Raw genomic sequence first — 6,742 nt, 5'->3', positions numbered from 1 at the left:
AACATGAACCATGCTTGAGAGCACTAGCTGTTCTGGACGACTGTGTAATCACACTCTCCGTAGCTGATGTGAGTAAGACCTTTAAACAGGTTAACATTCGCAGGGCAAGACGGATTACCAGGAAGTACTTAGAGCATGCGCTGGCTGACCAGCTAGTAAGTTACTTCACTGACATTTTCAACTTCTCCCTGACCCAGTCTGTAATAAAAACACTGTAAAAAAGGGGGTGTAAAAATTATAGTTTTGACTTATTTTAACCCAGGATGAGTATTTTCAACATTATGAGGAGTCATTAAATCAGAGTGTAAATTAAATCGGAGTGTAAAATTGTACAGTCATTGCAGTGTAAATTCAACTCAATTCAGTGGAATTTGAACACCATTGTGTGTCAAATTAACTCTGAAAATGTGACACTACCAGTAGAGTAACTTCAACAATATGTAGACTGGGACCAAATGTTATCTGAAACAGTGTTGAATTCAACTCTATAGGAGTTCAATTAAAACTTTTATTTTTACTGTGTAAATGTTTCAAGCAGACCACCATAATCCCTGTGCCCAAGAACATCAAGGTAACCTGTTTAAATTACTATCGCCCCATAGCACTCACATCTGTAGCCACTAAATGCTTTGAAAGGCTGGTCATGGCTCACATTAACATCATCATCTCAGACACCTTGGACCCACTCCAATTCACATACTGCCCCAAAAGATCTACAGATGACACAATCTCAATTGCACTCCACACTGCTCTTTCCCATTTGGACAAAAGGAACAGCTACATGAGAATACTGTTCATTGACTACAGCTCAGCGTTCAACATCATAGTGCCCTCCAAGCTCATCACTGAGGGCAATGCATTCCCCCCCCCAGGAGGCTGAAAATATTTGGCAAGGACCCTCAGATCCTCAAAAAGTTATACAGCTGCATCATTGAGAGCATCTTGACTGGCTGCATCACTGCTTGGTATGGCAACTGCTTGGCATCCGACCTCAAGGTGTTTCAGAGGGTAGTGCATATGGCCCAGTACATCACTGGTGCCGAGCTCCCTGCCATCTAGGATCTCTGTATCAGGCAGTGTCAGAGGAAGAAAAAATGGTCAAATACTCCAGCCACCCAAGTCATAGACTATTCTCTCTGCTACCGCATGGCAAGCAGTATCGATGCACCAAGTCTGGAACCAACAGGACTCTGAACAGCTTCTACCCCCAAGCCATAAGACTACTAAATAGTTAGTTAAAAAGTGAACTAAATAAGTACCCGGACTATCTGCATTGACACTTTTGGCACTAACTTTTTTGAGCCGTCACGTACACTGCTGCTACTATCTGTCACCTTATTCCTAGTTATATGTACAGTATACTGTATACCTACCTTAATTACCTTGTATTCTTGCACATGGACTCGGTACTGATACCCGTTGTATATAGCCAGGTTATCATTACTCATTGTGTATCTGTTATTACTTAGTTATTTCTCTATTTTCTTCCTGCATTGTTGGGAAGGGCCTGTAATTAAGCATTTCACTGTTAAGCATTAAGCATTTCACGTCCACACCTGTTGTTTACAAAGCATGTGACGATTGCAATTTGATTTGATATACTGTATACTTTATATACACTATATCAGTTCTGTTTCAGACTAGAGAGAGGAGAGGAGAGAGTAAGAGAAGAGGAGAGAGGGGTTGCGAGGGGACTCTACTTCAGTCACCTCTAGATCTCTCCTTCTTTCCCTATCTTCTGACGCAAGGCTAGCTGTTGATATGTGTATCCAGTTAATGTGGAAGCTTTAAAAATGGTGAGAAAATAACCAAAACACTAAATGAAAGGCACAAAAAAACAGAGACTGCAATAAAGATCAAGCACCAACGCTATGTGGACACACACACTTATTTGGATTATTTAGTAATCTGATTGCAGTTTGCTAGGTCCTTTGTTAGACTTTTTCCTTTTTAATTAAGTCCATTCAAACTAATTACCCTGAACTACCGAAAGAGCAGTTTAGTTTTTGTAACCACTAATACCATTTTACTTTAGTTACTACCACTAATAGCACATCATGATAGTGCTATTTTCAACACAGAAGTGATAGGAAATCAGGCCTCAACTGCAGCTGTGTACTGTATGAATTACGTGACTACAGTCACTTACATTCACAATACAGTTACAACACTATAACATCAGTTGTAATAGCGCCCAGAGAGACCTTGCATTGGTTGCAATGGTCACAATAGTTATCTGTGGTAGCAGGGGATGTAGACTAGTCTTGAGGATGGTAAAGTCATAAAGGCAGTGGCCTCCTCCCTGGGTTTCTACACTGTGATGGTTCAGCCTATGAACAACTACAGTATATTTTTGTTTCTGTGTGTTACTTCTTAATGGTTTTCTAATAGATTTCAGAACTGATTTTCAGAATTTAAAAAAAATTGCAGATAATCAGAGAAAAGCAGAGAAACAGTGAGTGTGGTTACACGCACACAATAATACAATTATTATGGATAGTCAGATTAATTTAATAGTTTGATTTAAATGTTTCAATTCTTTGCAAAAATAACAATGTTTACATGGACTGCTTTGTGTGATGTATTGTTGTCTCTAACTTCTTGCCGTTTGTGCTGTTGTCTGTGCCCAATAATGTTTGTACCATGTTCTGTGCTGCCACCATGTTGTGTTGCTACCATGTTGTTGTTATGTTGTGTTGCTACCATGCTGTGTTGTCATGTGTTGCTGCCTTGCTATGTTGTTGTCTTAAGTCTATCTTTATGTAGTGTTGTCTCTATTGTTGTGATGTGTGCCCTAAAGGTTAAAGGTTAAATAAAAAATATACATATGAACTAAGCAAAAAAAGAAATGTCCTCTCACCGTCAACTGCGTTTATTTTCAGCAAACTTAACATGTGTAAATATTTGTATGAACATAACAAGATTCAACAACTGAGACATAAACTGAACAAGTTCCACAGACATGTGACTAAGAGAAATGGAATAATGTGTCCCTGAACAAAGGGGAGGTCAAAATCAAAAGTAACAGTCAGTACCAGGTGTGGCCACCAGCTGCATTAAGTACTGCAGTGCATCTCCTCCTCATGGACTGCACCAGATTTGCCAGTTCTTGCCGTGAGATGTTACCCCACTCTTCCACCAAGGCACCTGCAAGTTCCCGCATTTCAGGGGGGAATGGCCCTAGCCCTCACCCTCCAATCCAACACTGACATTCCTGTCTTGCAGGAAATGACGCACAGAATGAGCAGTATGGCTGGTAGCATTGTCATGCTGGACGGTCATGTCAGGATGAGCCTGCAGGAAGGGTACCACATGAGGCAGGAGGATGTCTTCCCTGTAACGCACAGCGTTGAGATTCCCTGCAATGACAACAAGCTCAGTTCGATGATGCTGTGACACACCGCCCCAGACCATGATGGACCCTCCACCTCCAAATCGATCCCGCTCCAGAGTACAGGCCTCGGTGTAACGCTCATTCCTTTCGACGATAAACCCGAATCCAACCATCAGCCCTGGTGAGACAAAACCGCGACTCGTCAGTGAAAAGCACTTTTTGCCAGTCCTGTCTGGTCCAGCGACAGTGGGTTTGTGCCCATAGGCGACGTTGTTGCCGGAGATGTCTGATGAGGACCTGCCTTACAACAAGCCTACAAGCCCTCAGTCCAGCCTCTCTCAGCCTATTCCGGACAGTCTGAGCACTGATGGGGGGATTGTGTATTCCTGGTGTAACTCAGGCAGTTGTTGTTGCCATCCTGTACCTGTCCTGCAGGTGTGATGTTCGGATGTACCGATCCCATGCAGGTTTTGTTACACATGGTCTGCCACTGCGAGGAATATCAGCTGTTCATCCTGTCTCCCTGTAGCGCTGTCTTAGGCGTCTCACAGTACGGACATTGCAATTTATTGCCCTGGCCACATCTGCAGTCCTCATGCCTCCTTGCAGCATGCCTAAGGCACGTTCACGCAGATGAGCAGGGACCCTGGGCATCTTTCTTTTGGTGTTTTTCAGAGTCAGTAGAAAGGCCTCTTTAGTGTCCTAAGTTTTCATAACTGTGACCTTAATTGCCTACCGTCTGTAAGCTGTTAGTGTCTTAACGACCGTTCCACAGGTGCATGTTCATTAATTGTTTATGGTTCATTGAACAAGCATGGGAAACAGTGTTTAAACCCTTTACAATGAAGATCTGTGAAGTTATTTGGATTTTTACGAATTATCTTTGAAAGACAGGGTCCTGAAAAAGGGACGTTTCTTTTTTTGCTGAGTTTATATATATATAAAAACAGGGTACCTGATGGGACTTTGATAAATGTTATTTTTGAGAAGCGTAGTTGACTCTGAGTTGGGGCATATAAAGTTTGTATGTGCAAACTATTTCTAAGATGCATGCTTTCGGTTGTTCTGAACTCACTTCACTTGCACATAAGAGGGAGGTTTGCGCTCTGGTGCTGCCACTTGTGCAGATCAAATACACCGCTTGAACTCTGATTAAGCTGTTTACATGTCCTAATAATTTGAAAGATTGCTCAGAAAATCAGGTGTTATAATCAGTGTATGCTTACTTCGTTTATGACCTTAAACCGATTAAGATAAGAAGAGTAAGGTGTTTACATGACTAATGCCATACTCGGCCTACTCCCATAATCAGTTTAATATTTAATTATTAGTGTGCATGTAAACATATTCCGTAGAAGTCACTGGAGGGGAAGAGAGGATAATGAATGAGGCCAGAGTTAATAAGAGGCAGAGTGTTATTAGCCTGTTAGTAAGGGGCTCTGCTTATCTGTAATTAAACTTAATCCCAAGATATTGTTATATTACGCCGGGCAGATGTGGCTATAGAAACCATAATGGTATTCTGGACAACTCTGCTGACCACCAATAACTAATGATTCACAAAAGGAAGGACTTTCAACCTGGGGAGGTCCAAAACCCTGCATATTAACACAGAATCAGATTACAAGGCCCTGGAGCCTGCTTTGGCCTACTTCAGCTGGCTAATTGCCTGGTTTTGTTCAGTAGGTTTCCGTAGCAAACACTGTAGCAAAACAATTTGAAGCAGAAAACTAAAATTATGGTTTGTTTTTGGACAAGGTAGTACAATTCAATTTCAGGTAGTACAGCCCCTTTTCCAAAAATATGACAAAGATGAGCCAAGGGGTACAGTTAGGATTGGCGCGACACACGCTGTAAGGGGTGCGTAACTGGTGGCAGTGAAGTCAGACGCAGGAGAGCAGAACTAGGTAATAGCCGGAGCAGTTTAATTTCCAAAACCAACTGCATCATGAAATAACCAACATGGGTACAAAACCCGACGCGCACCAGCAACCATGTGCACAAGCACGTACAACAAACAATACCACACAAAGACATGGGGGGAACAGAGGGTTAAATACACAACACTTAATGAGGAAAATGAGAACCAGGTTTGTAGGAAAACAAGACAAAACAAATGGAAAATGAAAAGTGGATCGACGATGGCTAGAAGACCGGTGACGCCGACCGTCGAACGCCGCCTGAACAAGGAGAGGAATCGACTTCGGTGGAAGTCGTGACACACGCACACACGCGCACAATCAAACACACATACGTGCATGGTTATGAGTACTTTAGGTCAGGACAGGACAGACAGAAAAATGTATGATTGGCTCCATCTGTCCGTCATCCAACATATAAAGCACCTTTCCATGTGTGATGGCTCACGCTGAATCATGACAGCAAAACCTTTCACTGGACAGATGCACAGACAAACTCCAGCCTGGACAGACACACAGGCATTCTAGTCTAAAAACATCAGACTGACATCGTTTGTGTGTGTGTTTGTGTGAGTGTGTGCGTGTGTGCGTACGTGCGTTCGTGCATGTGTGAGTGTGAGTGTAGGACATGTGCTGACATCAGCTTGAGTCAAAAACCCTTACAATTAGATTGTTCATGTGGGTTGGATGGAACCTCTCTGTAAGATAGAAAACAAGGAGAGGGACTGACGGAGAAAGAGAGGAGAGAGCAGAAAGAGAAAGAAGAGGGAGAGTCAGAAAAAGAGGAGGGAGCAGAAAGAGAAAAAGGGAGCAGAAAGAGAAGAGGGAGATACAAAGAGAGGAGGGAGCAGAAAGAGAAGAGGGAGCAGAAAAAGAGAGAAGAGGGAGAGTCAGAAAAAGAAGAGGGAGCAGCAAGAGAAAGAGAAGAGGGAGAGTTAGAAAAAGAGGAGGGAGCAGAAAGAGAAGAGGGAGCAGAAAGAGAAGAGGGAGCAGAAAGAGAAGAGGGAGAAGAAAGAGAAGTGGGAGCAGAAAGAGAAAGAGAAGAGGGAGAGTTAGAAAAAGAGGAGGGAGCTGAAAGAGAAGAGGGAGAGTCAGAAAGAGAGGAGGGAGCAGAAAGAGAAGAGGGAGTGTGTCAGCAGGAGAAAACAGGTCAGCTGGAAGCTTTTGGTAAAAATATAAAAACAAACTCACACGCGCGCACACACACACACAAAACCTCTACTGCTAGAGCTGTCATATGTCTTTGGAGCAAGAAGAGTGATGCTCTCCTTTCCTGAGTCCTGACCTAGAGGCTGGCTATGTGTGTCTGTGGGTGTGTGATGATTTAGTGAGTGAAACACTTCACAGTATGTTATCACTGACAGTTCCTCCCCGAACAGCTGTTTAGCAGTTGCAACACACACCATCTGAATGACGCCCCACACCAGAGTTGACCACGTCCTAGGGCACCTAGCCCTAAAACTAACCCTACCCCTACCGCCACATACAG

Source organism: Oncorhynchus kisutch, linkage group LG2 (assembly GCF_002021735.2).
Source record: "Oncorhynchus kisutch isolate 150728-3 linkage group LG2, Okis_V2, whole genome shotgun sequence".
NCBI classification, from domain to species: domain Eukaryota; kingdom Metazoa; phylum Chordata; class Actinopteri; order Salmoniformes; family Salmonidae; genus Oncorhynchus; species Oncorhynchus kisutch.
This window is presented reverse-complemented; position numbering follows the sequence as displayed.